A 17851-nucleotide genomic window follows, 5' to 3' on the forward strand; every position below is an offset into this window, starting at 1 on the left:
ATTCGGGCCAAAACGGTAATACACCATTACTGGTATCCTCTCTCTGTTTATATTGTAAACACACAATTGCATATTCTTTTAGGTTGTGTATTAAATACTGATAGGCACTGAGTATATAAATTAAAAACCGTATTTTCCTCATTATCAGACGCTACTTTTTGCACAAGTTTTGAACCTTATGGTTTATAGTCCAGTGTGGCTTATCTATGGATTTTTCATGATTTTGATGATATTGTATAATTTGTGCATATTGTCTTATATATAGAAATTAAACAATCACGTGTGGCTTATAGTCCAGTGTGGTTTATATATGAACAAAACAGGATTTTCCTTTAATTTTAGCTGGTGCGGTTTATAGTCCACAAATTGCAATAATTGATCCCTAGTCAGAAACAACATACATGCAAATATGACAGAAGAGTAAGAGTATACCTGTTTTTATGTAACATTTATTTATGTCAATAAGCACCAGTAGGCGTGCAAGCGGCGCCATATTAATTGAGTTAGATCATCATTTTGTCTGTCCTCAGTCATAACCATTAAATGGCAACATCTGACCACATACAGATCCAGTGGAATCCTGGAAGTCGACTGCCTTGTTACTCGTCATATTAGTTTTTCTACGCAAAATGTTGAGTCAACGTTGCCTTGGTACTTGGACTAAGCTTCGGAAATCAATGTTCGTTGGCGTTGTTGCTTAGAAGGTTTTAAACCATCGTGACGCCCAACTGCAGTTGTATGCGGCACGCTTCCAGAAAGCTGCACCCGTGAGACCACAAGTTCACGGGAGTTCATACTGAAGAGTTGAGGTCACGCATTAATGACCGCATAAAAAGAGAGCTCCTGTATTTGTATACAATTGCTGCAAACCTGCACCAGTGAAAGCACAAGAGCATGGGGGTTCACGCTGAAGAGTTGAGTTCACGCGATAACAACTGAATAAAAAGAGAGCAACTGTATGTTATACTTAAGAGGCTGGACAATGAATCTTTTTAAGAGCAAGCTTTAATGTGGGGCCTTTTCAGTAATGAACACATCCACGAGATGCAAGATACCAGCTCAACTTCCACACATGCGCAATGACACATGATGCCACGGGTGCCTATGTGCTTTTAGAGGCATCACACTGTATTGTAAACAATAGCCATCCTTTCATCCTTTTCATTCATTTTCATTCGCTTTTGGGACATTATTTCCAGGATTTTGTCTCTTCTACCATGGACAGGATATAAAGACAGTGCTGATCAGCTGTCTGTTTCAAGTCTGCCGTAACATGGTAACAGAAGGAGACAGACGTTTTGTAAGCTGGAAGGTTTTTTTGTGTTTTTACTACCTCAGCTTAAGAGCGTCAGTCTGGTATTAAGTCAGCCATCACAAGGGCTAACCCTTGTGCAGTATTTGTCAATTTTCTGGACAATTTACACATATAAGTTGTTTCATCAAAGGCCAAACATTGGGAAAAAAACACGAAAGAGCTGAAATTTCACACAGATTTTAAGAATATGTCAATAGTCAAAATGGCACCATGCTGTCATTTCTAAGTTAGATATTCTTAATGGTGCATTGATTTAATATTTTTTACCCTTCCTTTGGTATTTTGCTAAATGTTGGCAAAACTGACTAACATTCAAAACCATAATTCATGATGCACTGTAAACCACATGTTTATAAGTGTATTTCCCACTATTACCAAACGAATCCCTTCCGTGGCAATGTTCAACATTCAAGTGTGGGAAAGTTAACAGCTTTTATCCAGCAGGTGGAGCCAGAAGACAACTCACAATTTTGCATATGACGATGTATGTTCTTGTAGAGTGAGTTTGCATGCACAGAATTGGCTCGGAACGGTCTGTTTTGAGACTACTGTTGTGTCTTTGTATGCAATCATATGCAAGAATGTACAGTCACGAACACGCGTGTCATCCCTGCACATTTGAGCTGGTGCATTTTTGCGCACGCTACGCGTAAGGCAATATGCAGTGCATCACAATTATTTGTGCTCATGGCACAATATTGCTTTGATTGCCGTAGAGGGTATCAAATCCAAACAAATAAATGAATAATACATATGTATGGATAGGTCTCATGCCACTGAATATTTTGAGTGATTGAAAGTAAAAAAATATACACTTCAAAGAGTGTGCCATTTCCTGGCCTAAATAATGTGTTTTCTGGTCAATTTTATTTCACTGCAAGGGTTGACTAACCTTACATAAACAACAGACGTGTGCTTGTCCAAGAAAAAGCACATTTGTGAGCATTGATAGTGACTCATCCGAATCTAGATGTCTAGAAGCTCAAAAATCCCCTCAAACATCCTCCTCAGAAACTGGAACTGACAGTTCAAGATGAACTTTAACCAAGCTAAACCAGGGAGGTTACCTGAGGACAATTCAAATTTGAGTTTGTATCCAATTCCATAGACCCTTGATGGCCATTTAGAAGCATTACACTTAACTCTTTGAATGCCAAGCTGTGAGTGTCAGTTTCAGCTCAGTTTAAATTTCAAAGGTTAGATGTTGTATAGTTCTTGTCACACGCTTATCTTAAAACACTGTGTACAGGTGTTGCGCATACCCTTTTGAAGATGGAGGTAGAATGTCCAAATGGAGGCAAGCAGGCATGCAGGCTGAGGGAGAGAGGCAATAGCAGGCAGGCAAAGGTGGTAGGCCAAGCAAGGAAAGGGGGGAGGCGCAATGGCAGGCAGGCAAACCAGTGCAAATCCAAATTGATCCAACTGTAATCCAAATTGTAATCCAACTAAGGCAGGGGTCTCAAACTCCAGTCCTTGGGGGCCGAATTCCTACATGTTGTCCAAGTTTCCCTCGTTAAACACACCTGATTCTATTGTCAGGCCCCTGCAGAACGTGAGGATGAACTGATCATTTGAATCAGGTGTGTTTAACGAGGGAAACTTGGAAAACATGTAGAAATGCGGCCCCGAGGACTGGAGTTTGAGACTTGAACTAAGGTTTCAATATAAAGGGTTCCAAGAAGTAAACTAAAGTTTGTTTCTTAATTCCAAGTTTCAAGTTCCAAAAATGACAAGCTTGGAGCAAACTTGAAGTAGTTTGAAGAGGCCTTTTAGCGGTAAAAAGAACAATGTCACTACTATCTTGCTTCTTCGTCTAACTGAGACTGACTACCAAGTGAGAGCAGCCTATTTCCCTGATCAGGTGACCAAAGGCTTTGTCAAATAAAAGTCCATGGCCCAAGGCCAGCGAATCTTAAACAAAAATAAGGATTTAAGCTAAGGAAACTAAATTGGCTCCAACACAAGCTTTTGCAGAAAAAATAACCTCTAAAATCCCAGCCGATTTCGAGCAGTTTCACTCATTTTGTAAGGCCTACAGAATATTGTGTGCTATGGCTACCGTAATTTCCGGACTATAAGTCGCGGTTTTTTTCATAGTTTGGGTGGGGGGGCGACTTATACTCAGGAGCGACTTATATATGTTTTTTTTTTTCACAAATTTTTACTTGATCATTAAGACATCACTTAAAAGTATAGTTGACCACTTCCCATGTTATTTTTAGTATAGTTGATCACTTAACATGCTTTTATATCTTTATCTTGAACATATTCAAAACATAAAAAATAGAGAAAACATCAAATAAAGCAATTAACACTTTAAAGCACCATACCCAAGTCCACTGTCTGTTTGCTCCTCTTATATTTATTATTATTATTTATTATTATTTGTTTATTTATCATTTATTCAACACTCTTATTTATTCATTGTTTATGCCTTCTTGGGTTTTTTTGTGTTGCTTGTATGGATATGTGTACTATCTCACCGAGGGATAGTGGGAACGTAATTTCAATCTCTTTGTGTGTCTTGGTATATGAAAAAAAAAATCGACAATAAAGCAGACTTTGTCTTTGATAAAACAACCAAATAAACAAAACAAAAAACTACATTTAAAAAAAATATATATTTTCAGACGAAACTGGATGAGGGCGCTTTAAATTTCACCGTTGGCCGTGACTCATCAACTGGGTAGGCTTAAGAAAAATGGCACCAAAAAGAAAGTCATATTTTGTTACAAACTTCAAGTTGTAAAATATGCAGCTGAAAACAGTAATCGAGCAGCAGAAAGAAAGTTTGGAGAACCGTGATGTACCAATGGATTACTATTTCAAGTGACGTCAGTGGCACCGCGCGGCGCGACCCACGTAAGGACGACCGGCATCATTAGCGGTGATCATTTCTAAGTGACACGGAGGACAAAGAGTTTAAAGGAATTAAGGATTTGGAGTGACATAGAAGGTTTGAAAAACTATTATGGCTTTTACGCACGCCGGGTCCTACTCTCCTGAGTCGGGGGCCGGCGCTCGGTCGAGTGGCTGTCCGCGAATGGTGCATGGGGCTCGGACATGGCCATTACGCACGCCCGGTCCTCTGCCATGGAGCTATCGTCTCTAGAAGTCCACGCCGCCACACGCTTGGAAGTTTGTTTTGTGGAATAAAGAGCCGTTTACCAAACCTACGTCTATCCTTGTACTTTGTTAACGCTACAATATAGTTATATACTAGATCTGTGGAATAAAGACGAGGCTGACGTCAGGGCGCACGCGCGGCGATGTTGACAAAGGACGAGGAATTTGATCGATGGATTTAATGGATTTAAAGTGCACGGATGGTTTGATAATATTATTGCTTATATTATAGTTATTTGAAATATAGTTTATCTATCGTTATATGAGCCTGTGGAATATTTTGAAGTGCAAGCGCCCTCAGCCACGCGCAGCCATTGTTGACAAAGAACGATCGATGGATTTAATGAATTGGGGTGACACCGATGGTTTTATAAACATGTTATTTATGTAATGGTTGTCCTAAATCACTCTATATGTTACGTCAGGCCCGTTCTCAGCTCCTCATTTGTGTTTGTCACGTTAGCATACCTATCGTTTAGCCTGTTGCTATTGTATCGAATGATCGATGGATTTAATGAATTGGAGTGACACCAATGGTTTTATAAACATGTTATTCATGTAATAGTTGTCCTTAATCACTCTATATGTTACATCAGGCCCGTTCTCAGCTCTTTGTTTGTGTTTGTCACGTTAGCATACCTATCGTTTAGCCTGTTGTTGCTATCGTTTAGCCTGTTGTTGCTCGTTCATCACTGTTTTTGGTGTGGGATTTTGTCAAATAAATTGCCCCCAAAATGCGACTTATACTCCGGAGCGACTTATATATGTTTTTTTTCACTTTTTGGGGCATTTTATGACTGGTGCGACTTATACTCCGGAGCGATTTATAGTCCGGAAAATACGGTATATATCACATAGTATTAAAAAAGTATATTAACTTAATAAAATCTCAAAAAAATCACAAAGCAGATCATTTGAGTTGGATATATCAAAATAAATGTTGAAAAATTAGATAGTTATTTTTGCCTTATTATATATTCCATTATTAAGCTTGTTTGACAAAATAAATTAGTATTTGAGAAACTAATTATAATTCTAAGATATTCATAATATATTTAGTAAATACCTGTCAGAATATTTGAGTATGGGCCAATCATACCAATCGGTTTCAACAACTACAATTATTTCTTACTCTTACTGAATATTTGTAATCTCTAACAACAACTTGAGAAAATGAGTAGTTTTCGTGTTCTAGAGTGTAATCATGGGATATCTACCCTCGCTGCATTTTGAAATAACAGCGGCACGGAAACGGTCAACGGACAACGCGGTAAAAATTACTTGGAGAACTCGGTAAGTAAAGCACGATTTAATGTGCATATATACCAGGGACGTGCGGTCAGAGGAGGCAGGGGAGGCGTATCATGAAAAGGGGAAAAACAAATTCAATCATTTCTATTATGAATGAATGAACCTTTATTTCGAACATGATTTAAAGAATAAAAACAACAAAAAACAAACAACAAACAATATATATCACTTTTCAAAAAGGAGTAGGAAGAAGCCTAGGCTTATCATGTCCTACCCCTATCCATCACTTAGTTCTAAGTGAGAACATTAACACTACAAAAGAACAAAAGAAAAACAACATCTTGTAATCTTAAAGTTTAACAGTAGTCACTTTCATTTTCATCTTTTTGGTATTTTGCAAATATCATTCCTTTATACATTTTTTCAAATAGAACTATATTTCTGCTTTCCTTCATTTTATCTTCTATTATAAAGTCATTTTCCTTTCAATTTCAATAGTTTTGTATCATTTTAACCAAAATCGCTTATCGTTATTTTAAAACCGAAGACGATTCGGTCGGATGAGCCAACTTCCTGTCTAGCCTCCTCTGAGGATTGCGTAATCACACGGCTGCCTATGTTGACAGGCTATGCAGTTAGACAGAACTGCTCTCTGTCTTTATGTCTCTGTTTAAGTGTTCAAACACTGTGGCTATATTAACTAATTTCCGTAGTTAAGCTGCCGTATATAATATCTTGTGTTTTTTGTCATCTGTCTGTAACGTCGTGTTTCTTTAGATCAGGGGTGGGCAATTAATTTTTACAAGGGGGCACATGAAAAACCTGTGTTGTGTCAGAGGGCCACACCTACGATAACTTAAACCTGCTCAATTTTCTTCCATTGTAAAATGCACAAAATTATTTATTTTAAATAGCTGGTACTGGTAATTAGAAGAATACAATTATTCTGTTTATTATTGTATTTATATTAAGCTATGTGAAATGGTGGTGTATAGGTCAAATAAAGAAAACAATCATTAATCAATACAATTTATTCTTAACTTCTTTAACTTTTCCTCAAATGACAAAGCCGCTGCATCTCTGGGTGTGAAGTTTGAACATAAGTCCTTGTTGGGCTTGCAGTTTTGCTAGCAATGCATCAGGCTCTGTTGCGCGCTGTTTATCAGACACATGTATTTTTTCTCATGCTTGGTCGTGTAGTGACGACTCAAATTATATTCTTTAAACACAGCGACCTGTGTACCACAAATCAGGCACGCGGCTTTACCTTTCATTTCTGTAAAGAAATACTTGGCAGTCCATGTCTTGTTGAAAACACGGCACTCCTTGTCAACTTTTCTTTTCTGAGGGTCAGCACACATTTCGAGGGCAGCATTACTTCGCACTGTTCACCTTCACGCACAGCTCACATACACGTACGCTACACGGAAGTGCGATGCCTTTCAAAATAAAAGCAAAACAGTTGTATTGCACGTAGACACTGATTTTTTTTTTTTTTTTTTAATTAAATTGTAATCAAATATAATTTACGATTGGCTTCATGCGGGCCGGACAGGGACGCGCAAAGGGCCGGATGTGGCCCGCGGGCTGTATTTTGCCCAGGTCTGCTTTAGATGAACAAAACGGCTTTGAAAAGATACCTTATAAGGTATCCAAGATGTTCTTGTGTTTCAAGTACATGGGTTAGGGTTAGGGTTAGGAGGCTACGTAAAAAGGTTCTCCAGCCTTATGGCAGGGGGTGCTAGTGATCCCGGGATGCTTCATGCGCCTACCTGTAGAATAAGAGATCTCCAGTTCAAATTTACAGTGAACAACTGAGGAGCAGTCGTCCATTTATTTCGTTTTACATTCGTTTTATTTTTGTTTTTTTGTCTTTAAATTTCGTTTTACAATGGACGATTATATATCCAAACGATTTTCAACTATGGATTTTTGGTCGAAGCAGGAGGTCATCAGTTAAGGAAGAGCAACTCCGGAGTTAAAGGTTTGATTCGGACAACGGGACTTCAGAACGGAGTGGTACGCACAATCGAAAACAAGTTTTTGATTCCATGTGCTTTATTGAGTGTTTTTATGTGTGAAGACTGCTGATATGAGATTTTAATTAAAATAGCTCAAATTAAATAATGAATAAGCCACACTCGAGCAGCGTTCCCCAACCTTTTCTGTGACACGGTTAGATGCCGGACAAATTTTACCGGGGGGGTGATGTCAGTGCCTCCCCAGTCATTAAACTCACCGCACGTCACTGATATTAACGTTGTCACCATTATGCTGTTAGCTAACTTTGTTAATGTTTTCGAGCCAACATATTGCTCTGCTATCACACGGTTCATTAAGCTAATACCATTTGTACAGCAAACATCACCGAAATGGGACTAATTTAATTGTAATTAAGCGCTACACAACATGCTAAGGCATGTTGCTCTGCCATGTGAGTGCTGCGTAGAGAGAACACCGCCGACCAGACAAAGATGATTATGTGGCCATGGATGCTCAGGCATGACATGCGACAGTTAGTGCTGTGCAGAGAGAACACCGTTGACCAAACAGAGATGTATGGCCAGAGTGACTCTCTGTACAGCATGGCTTCTACATAATTATTGTTGGGATTTTTGGGCAAAAGTTCATAATTTTTCTGAGTTAGGATATCAAGTCGAATTGCATGCTGATAGAGTGACTGTAATTGGAACACACCCTCCGGTCCTCCTTCTTAAAGAGGGGAACCACCACCCCAGTCTGCCAATCCAGAGGCACTGTCCCTGATGTCCACGCAACGTTGTAGAGGCGTGTCAGCCATGACAGCCCCACAACATCCAGAGCCTTTAAGAACTCGGGGCGGAGCTCATCCACCCCAGGGGCCTTGCCACCGAGGAGTTTTTAACTACCTTAGTGACTTCGACCCCAGAGATTGGAGAATCCGCCTCAGAGTCTCCAGGCCCTGCTTCCTCAATGGAAGGCGTGTAGGTGGAATTGAGGAGGTCTTCGAAGTATTCTCCCCACCGACTCACGACGTCCCGAGTCGAGGTCAGCAGCACGCCATCCCCACTGTAAACAGTGTTGACGTTGCACTGCTTCCCCCTCCTGAGACGCCGGATGGTGGACCAGAATTTCCTCGAAGCCGTCCGAAAGTCATTCTCCATGGCCTCACCAAACTCCTCCCACGCCCGGGTTTTTGCCTCAGCAACTGCCGAAGCCGCGTTCCGCTTGGCCATCCGGTACCTGTCAGCTGCCTCCGGAGTCCCGCAGGCCAAAACGGCCCGATAAGACTCCTTCTTCAGCTTGACGGCATCCCTTACCGCCGGTGTCCACCAGCGGGTTCGGCGATTGCCGCCACGACAGGCACCAACGACCTTACGGCCACAGCTCCGGTCGGCCGCCTCAACAATGGAGGCGCGGAACATGGTCCACTCAGACTCAATGTCCCCCGCCTCCCCCGGGACCTGGGAAAAGCTCTGCCGGAGGTGGAAGTTGAAGCTCTTCCTGACAGGAGATTCTGCCAGATGTTCCCAGCAGACCCTCACAGAGCGTTTGGGTCTGCCAGGTCGGACCGGCATCTTCCCCCACCATCGGAGCCAACCCACCACCAGGTGGTGATCAGTTGACAGCTCCGCCCCTCTCTTCACCCGAGTGTCCAAAACATGCGGCCGCAAATCCGATGACACGACTACAAAGTCGATCATCGAACTGCGGCCTAGGGTGTCCTGGTGCCAAGTGCACACATGGACACCTTTATGCTTGAACATGGTGTTCATTATTAAAAATCCGTGTCGAGCACAGAAGTCCAACAATAGAACACCGCTCGGGTTCAGATCGGGGGGGCCGTTCCTCCCAATCACGCCCTTCCAGGTCTCACTGTCATTGCCTACGTGAGCATTGAAGTCACCCAGTAGAACGATGGAGTCCCCAGAAGGAGCGCTCTCCAGCACTTCCTCCAGGGACCCCAAGAAGGGTGGGTACTCTGAGCTGCCGTTTGGTGAATAGACACAAACAACAGTCAGGACCCGTCCCCCCACCCGAAGGCGGAGGGAGGCTACCCTCTCGTTCACCGGGGTGAACCCCAATGTGCAGGCGCCCAGCCGGGGGACAATAAGTATACCCACACCTGCTCAACGCCTCTCACCGTGGGCAACTCCAGAGTGGAAGAGAGTCCAGCCCCTCTCGAGAGGGCTTGTACCGGAGCCCAAACTGTGCATGGAGGCTAGTCCGACTATATCTAGTCGGAATTTGTCTGCCTCGCACACCAGCTCAGGCTCCTTTCCAGCCAGAGAGGTGACATTCCATGTCCCAACAGCCAGCTTCTGCAGCCGGGGATCAGACTGCCATGGTCCCTGCCTTTGGCTGCCGCCCAGCTCACATTGCACCCGACCCCTTCGGCCCCTCCCACAGGTGGTGAGCCCATGGGAAGGGGGACCCACGTTTCCTTTTCGGGCTATGCCCGGCCGGGCCCCATGGGCGAAGGCCCGGCCACCAGACGCTCGCCTTCGAGCCCCGCCTCCAGGCCTGGCTCCAGAGGGAGACCCCGGTGACCCGCGTCCGGGCGAGGGAAAACTCAGTCCATTTATATCAATCATCATAAGGGGCTTCTGTGAGCCGTGTTTTGTCTGGCCCCTCACCTAGGACCCGTTTGCCATGGGTGACCCTACCAGGGGCATGAAGCCCCCGACAACATGGCTCCTAGGATCATAGGGGCACATAAACCCCTCCACCACTATAAGGGGTAAATCAATGTTTTTGTTCCATATTGTAACACTGTTTATCGTCCTTTTTAAGGTGGCGGCTCATGCATGGCAATGTAAGGGCTGCACATTTGAGGATTCTTCAAAAGGTAAGCTTCTCGAGCCTTATCGTGTCAAGCATGGTACAGTGGTTGTGGCCATTGCCTTCATTTAAGATGTTCTTGCTCCTTTAAGACATAGGGTGCCCTGCGTATGCACTTCAAGCAAAGAAAGGTGCTGCAAGAGAGAGATCGTGGGCACGAATGAGTGTTCTACTTCAGGTATGTGAAGGTATTAAAGTTTTTCCCAAAAAATAATCGCTTTGCTTGAATGTGTAGTATTGCATTTTATTAGTTGTTGAAATATTTTCTCTTCTGCAGAGTCAAATACTCATTCAGCAGACACCTGGTTGTCATCAGATGTCTCATCGATCATCTGGGAGAGATGCCAGTTTGTTGTTCAAGGACTTTGAGGTTAGTATAATACTGTAGCTTTTATCATTCTTAACAATGCAATCATGGTTGACCATTAAGTTGCTGCAGTACAGTTTGTTTTTTCCTTAATGCACACAAAGAAGAAGCTGCTTTTCATCTGTGGACATCAGATACTGTACAAGTCGCCAACATTCAGATCGATGCTGACCGATTTTACTATATGTCCTGCTTTGAAGACATAACATTTCATTTTCTTTGTCAATTTTATTTGCAAAGAAATACATTATGTGTAAGCATAAATTATCCTGATGACAAAGTGTTCTAAAATTATTTTACAACAAATTTGGAACCACCACAGTCGTTTGCCCATTTAATGTCCTGCTATGCTCTTTTATGTTAAGAGGTGGTATTTGTCTTGTGACATGCAGGTTGAAGGTAAATTCTAAACATTTTTTATCTTTACAATGTCTGCAGGATGCTGCTGTTGGATCTGCCAATGTTGAAGAGGAGTTGGCAGCGGAGGTCATGAAAATGTACATGCTGCAAAACAAAGATGGGGTCAGTCGATGTTGGTATTGTGATTGAAGGCATCATGGACTGACCTACGCATTTGATCTGCACTACTCAAATTCTGAAAACCTTTCAAACAAGGTTCAGGGACTCAAGAATTAACTCGGTATGTAGTTGCTGGCTACTGTTCAGAGAAATGTTCATTGGTAAATCTAACGCATTGACGTCTTAATGATTAGATAAGTTAGGTTTCCATTAGTTGTTGGACTGGTATTGTTAGCTTTTCTGATGCTTTAAAGTGAAATATCACTGTTTACAGTCCATTTCAGGAGCAGGCTATTATGTTGTTCTTGGTGCATTTCACCCAGTTTTGACAAACCCCTTATTAAGAGTTAAATTCAGCTGTTTTTATAGCATTCATATTTTTATGTATTTTACAAAGACGCTGTGGATGTTTCACAATTGTCAAATCAGACAAACAAATGTTGAATTAAAACGATGTGTGTAAAATTGCTTTATTGACCCAAAGTACTCCTAGAATAAAGAGTAGATACAGTTTTAAAAATTAAGTACTGCAATTTTCGGACTATAAGTCGCTCCGGAGTATAAGTCGCACCAGCCATAACATGGCCCAAAAAGTGAAAAAAAAACATAAGTCGCTCCGGACTACAAGTTGCATTTTGGGGGGCAATTTATTCGACAAAATCCCACACCAAGAACAGTCATGAACGAGCAACAACAGGCTAAACGATAGCAACAACAGGCTAAACGATAGGTATGCTAACGTGACAAACACAAACAAAGAGCTGAGAACGGGACTGACGTAACATATAGAGTTATTAAAGACAACTATTACATAAATAACATGTTTATAAAACCATTTGTGTCACTCCAATTCATTAAATCTATCGATCGTTCGGTCCGATAGCAAAAACAGGCTAAACGATAGGTATGCTAACGTGACAAACACAAACGAAGAGCTGAGAATGGGCATGACGTAACATATAGTTATTAAAGAGAACTATTACATAAATAACACGTTTATAAAACCATCGGTGTAACTCCATTAAATCCATCGATCGTTCTTTGTTAACAATGGGTGCGCGCGGCTGACGGCGCTTGCAATTCAAAATATTCCACAGGCCCTTATAACGATATTTAAATTAAATTTCAAATAACTATTATATAAGCAATATTATCAAACCATCTGTGCACTTTAAATCATTAAATCCATTGATCAAATTCCTTGTCCTTTGTCAACAACGCCGCGTGTGCATCCTGACGTCAGCCTCGTCCTTATTCCACAGATCTACTATATAACTATATTGTAGCGTTAACAAAGTACAAGGAAAGACGTGGGTTTGGTAAACGGCTCTTTATTTAACAAAACAAACTTCCAAGCGTGTGGCGGCGTGGACTTCCAGCCACCGATGTGGAAGAGAGCTCCATACAATAGGACCGGGCGTGCGTTAAAGCTATGTCCGAGCCCCATGCACCGTCCCCGGACAGCCATCCGGCTGAGCGCCGGCCCCCGACTTCGATCCACGGAGGTGAACGAGAGCTCAGTAGAGTAGCACCAGGCGTCCGTAAAAGCCATAATAGTTTTTCAAACCTTCTATGTCACTCCAAATCATTAATTCCTTCAATCTCTGCGTCCTCCGTGTCACTTAGAAACAAAGCCGCTAATGATGCCGGTTGTACGTACGTGGGTACGTTTGTCCTTTATGTAAACAACTGCCGCGCCGCGCTGTGCCACTGACGTCACTTGAAATTCAAATTACAGTAATGCTTTGGTACATCACGGTTCTCCAAACTTTCTTTCTGCTGCTCGATTACTTTTTTCGGCTGCATATTTTACAACTTGAAGTTTGTTACCTGCAAAATATGAGTTTCTTTTTGGTGCCATTTTTCTTAAGCCCTTCCCTTTTAGAGCACCCTCATCCAGTTTCGTCTGAAAATATTTTTTTTTCAGATGTAGTTTTTTTTGTTTTGTTTATTTGGTTGTTTAATCAAAGTCAAAGTCTGCTTTATTGTCGATTTCTTCATATGCCAAGACACAAAGAGAGATCGAAATTACGTTTCCACTATCCCACAGTGACAAGACATAGTACACAATATGCATACAAGTAAACAACACAAAAAAAAACCAACAAGAAGGCACAAACAATGAATAAATAAGAGCGATGAATAAACAATAAATAAATAACATAATAAATATAAGAGGAGCAAAAATGGAGCAAGTGTGCATACAGCAGACAGTGGACTTGGATATGGCGCTTTAAAGTGTTAATTGCTTTATTTATTTATTTTTTTTATGTTTTGAATATGTTCAAGATAAAGATATAAAAGCATGTGAAGTGATCAACTATACTAAAAATAACATGTGAAGTGGTCAACTATACTTGTGATGTGTTAATGATCAAGTAAAAATTTGTGGAAAAAAACATATATAAGTCGCTCCTGAGTATATGTCGCCCCCCCCAAACTATGAAAAAAAAACGTGACTTATAGTCCGAAAATTACGGTAAATGGAACATATTTATTTCGATACTTGATAGTCCAGTATATTCATTTTTTTGTGGTTTGAACTTGGGTTTACTATTGCATTGACTTAAGATTTTAAGTAAATCAACTCAATTTTATATTTCATTGTACTCAATGTAGTTGAGTACCATCTACTTAATTTTTTCAATTACATTTACTTAGTTCATGATGTAAATATAAATGATTTCATAGCTTTCAAATTTACTCAATATTTTTTTGAGTAAATTGTTACACTGATTAAAATGAGTAGAGCACGGTTAAATTTTTGAGTGATTGCAGATTGTGAAGGAGGATCCAGCTTAATGAATCGTATCAAAACAGCATCTCGAAATCGTCTTGAAGTGGCACATTTGGACCAGCTGATGCGCATGACGTCAAAGCAAGAAGCAGACGAAGCCATCAACCTGGACAAAGTGTACAACCATTGGAGAAATGAGAAGGATCGACGCGGAAAATAAGGTAACATTTAGGTCAGATTTGTGCATATTTTAGTCACATTTATTAAGATTTTTTGTTTAAGGATATTAATCATTAAATACTGTTACTACTAGATAATTCATGGGTAGTAGAAATGCCAATGAAAAACTGTGTAATTAGATATTTTACAAAGCGTTACAAAAATTTAAACTGTACCACAAGCTACAGCACACATTGTTGTGCAAAATGTGAATGTTTTAATGTGAATAAAATGTTATGTCTGAAAGGTGTGTATGTCTCGTTTCTTCCAGAACAGGACCCTCACCCAGGCCAACACTGGACCTCACCCAGGACAAAGCAATGTAGGACTCTTCTCACCATGGCCTAAGCAAAGTAGGATTCTTCTCATGGCCTAAGCAAAGTAGGACTCTTCCTATGGTCAAAGCAGGACTCTCACATATAACATACCGTAATTTTCGGACTATAAGTTGCGTTTTTTTTTTTTTCATAGTTTGGGTGGGGGGACGACTTATAATAAGGAGCGACTTATGTGTTTTTTTTCAAAAATCTTCAAAAAAAATGAATAAAAAATAACCACGATAAATGAACCGCGATGTAGCAAGGGATTACTGTAATTTGAATTTCAAGTGACGTCAGCAGCGCGACGCGGCGTGGCGCGGCGGTTGTTTACAAAAAGGACAAAGCTTGATCACGGGATGACGAAGATGACGAAGAGCCCTAAGTACTACCGGCATCATTAGCAGCTTTGTTTCTAAGTGACACGGAGGACGAAGAGTTTGAAGGATTTAAGGATTTGGAGTGACACAGAAGGTTTGAAAAACTATTATGGCTTTTACGCACCCGGTCCTACTCTACGGAGCTTTCTTTCACCTCCGTGGATTGAAGTCGGGGTCCGGCGCTCGGCCAGGTGGCTGTCCAGGGACAGTGGATGGGGCTCGGACATGGCTTTTACGGACGCCCGGTCCTACTCTACGGAGCTCTCTTTCACCTCCGTGGATAGAAGTCGGGGGCCGGCGCTCGGCCGGGTGGCTGCCCGGGAACGGTGGATGGGGCTCGGTCATGGCTTTTACGCACACCCGGTCCTATTCTATGGATCTCTCTTCCACCTCCGTGGCTGGAAGTCCACGCCGCCACACGCCTGGAAGTTTGTTTTGTTAAATAAAGAGCCGTTTACCAAATTCACGTCTTGTACTTTGTTAACGCTACACTATAATTATATACTAGATCTGTGGAATAACGACGAGGCTGACGTCAGGGCGCACGCGTGGCGTTGTTGAAAAAGGACGAGGAATTTGATCGATGGATTTAATGATTTAGAGTGCACAGATGGTTTGATAATATTATTGCTTATCCATCCATCCATCCATCCATCCATCCATTTTCTGAACCGCTTAGTCCCCACGGGGGTCGCGGGTGCGCTGGAGCCTATCCCAGCCGTCATCGGGCAGTAGGCAGGGGACACCCCGACCCGGTTGCCAGCCAATCGCAGGGCACACAGAGACAAACATATATATAATAGTTATTTGATATCTAATTTATATATCGTTATATGGGCCTGTGGAATATTTTGAAGTGCAAGCGCCGTCAGCACAAAAACTTTTCAATGTTGTTCGCATGTTTAATATTTTGAAGTTATGATTCCCCCTTAGCTTATAACTTCCCTCCCGATTCCTAAATAAGTTTTGGATATTATCTGGAATTTTTTTTGGTTTTGCTTTATACATGATGACTGCTGTTTGATATGATATTATGTCAGAGAATTTCAATAGTTTGGATTGTATGAAAACTGGATTTGTGTGTTCCAAGTAGTTGATTTTATGAATAGTCCTCAGTGCTCTTTTCTGCACTGAGGACTATAGCTTTAGGGCAGTAGGTTTAGAAGAGAACTTCATACTTCTCTCTCCCCAGCAACTTCAATCTTTTCAGGTGGGATGCTGAGGCATTCCCAGACTAGCTGGAGACAATCTCTCCAGCATGCTTGTCATGGCCCCCTCCCGGTGTAACATGCCTGACACACCACACTGGAAAGGGTTAGGGTAATAGGCAGAAGCCCGAACAACCTCATCTTGCTCCTCCTGACAGAGGAGCAGAGGCTCGATGCTGAGTACGTCCCGGATGACCAAGCTCCCTATCTTTAAGGGAGAGCCTGGGCACCCTGCAGAGGAACCTAATGTCATCCCCTTCCACACAGGAATTGAACAAGGATTCCTGTCATGTTGTTTTATTGTGTGTATATGTTACCATGGTTTTTGTTCGCGTCACCCCTCTCCTCTGTGTCACCTCACAATCTATGTAATGACAGTCACTTGCCTCCCGTCACCTGTCGTGTATTTAAGTCCTGTCTGCCTCTCACTCCCCGGTTGGGATTGTTCTTGTCTGTGGTCTCGTCTGTCGTCTTGTTACTCGTCATTTGGTGTCGTCTTTCTGTCCGGTTAGTTTCTCTGCAAGTTGGTCTGTCCATCTGTTGGATACCCCTGTAACTCTGCCTCCGTTAAGTTATGTTAGTTTGCCGGTTCTGTTGGTTTGTTCCCCTCATCCTCCCTTCCAACTACCTTTTCCCTCAATAAACCCTGGTCCAGCCTGCTTTTGGTCGCCCTGGCTCCATCCCATCCGTGACAATTCCAAATCATTTAGAAGATGTAGAAATAAACTTGTGGACCTTAACAATAATTTTCATTAAATGTAATCTCACACATTCTCTAAAACAGTGTTTACCAATCTTTTTTCATCCACGGCACACTGGAAAAAAATTTGAAAAAATCTCGAGGCACGCGACCAACAAAAATTTGTGTGAAACACACTATTGTTAGCGTCGTCCTTTATTGTGTGAAGGCGAAAGCCTTCACACTATTGTTATTCCTGTCCTTTATTAGTGTGAAGGCGAAGACCTTCACACTATTGTTAATCGACAATTTTATAATTAGTGTGAAGGCGAAGGCCTTCACAGTATTGATATTCCAAATTTGATTATTAGTGTGAAGGCGAAGGCCTTCACACTATTGTTATTCCTGTCCTTTATTAGAGTGAAGGTAAAGACCTTCACACTATTGTTATTCCTGTCCTTTTTTATTAGTGTGAAGGTGAAGACCTTCACACTATTGTTACCACACGATTGTTACTCCTGTCCTTTATTGTGCGAAGGCTAAGGCCTTCACACTATTGTTATTGTACTTTATTATTTATTATTATTTAACTTTATTATTTATTACTACTATAATATTTTATTATTATTATTATTTAACTTTATTATTGTGTGAAGGCGAAGGCCTTCACACATATGTTATTACTGTCCTTTATTATTGCGATGGCCTTTACACAGATGTTATTGTGTGAAGGTGAAGGCCTTCACACATATTTTATTGTGCTTTATTGTGTGACGGCGAAGTCCTTCACACTATTGTTATTGTACAATTTTATTATTAGTGTGAAGGCGAAGGCCTTCACACTATTGTTATTGTCGTCCTTTATTCGTGTGAGGGAGAAGCCCTTCACACTATTGTTATTCCTGTCGTTTA

The 17851-nt window shown here is 41.5% G+C and overlaps 1 protein-coding gene and 1 long non-coding RNA gene across 6 annotated transcripts in view; one reads left to right on the forward strand and one right to left on the reverse strand.

Moving 5' to 3' along the window:
• LOC148398581 (membrane-spanning 4-domains subfamily A member 12-like) overlaps window positions 1-17851 on the reverse strand; it is an 80855-nt gene that overhangs the window by 54746 nt on the left and 8258 nt on the right. The gene's annotated exons all lie outside the window — the stretch shown is intronic.
• LOC148398582 (uncharacterized) lies at window positions 3302-10884 on the forward strand. Of its 2 annotated transcripts, none has more exons than XR_015857812.1 (4): window positions 3302-4177; window positions 10466-10520; window positions 10606-10691; window positions 10791-10884. It is a non-coding gene; the product is annotated as an uncharacterized LOC148398582 (long non-coding RNA). The 2 variants fall into 2 exon arrangements; XR_015857813.1 differs by having other exon boundaries at window positions 3302-4001.

This window comes from Syngnathus floridae, chromosome 4 (genome assembly GCF_059516105.1).
Source record: "Syngnathus floridae isolate MCC-2025c chromosome 4, RoL_Sflo_1.0, whole genome shotgun sequence".
Taxonomy (NCBI): domain Eukaryota; kingdom Metazoa; phylum Chordata; class Actinopteri; order Syngnathiformes; family Syngnathidae; genus Syngnathus; species Syngnathus floridae.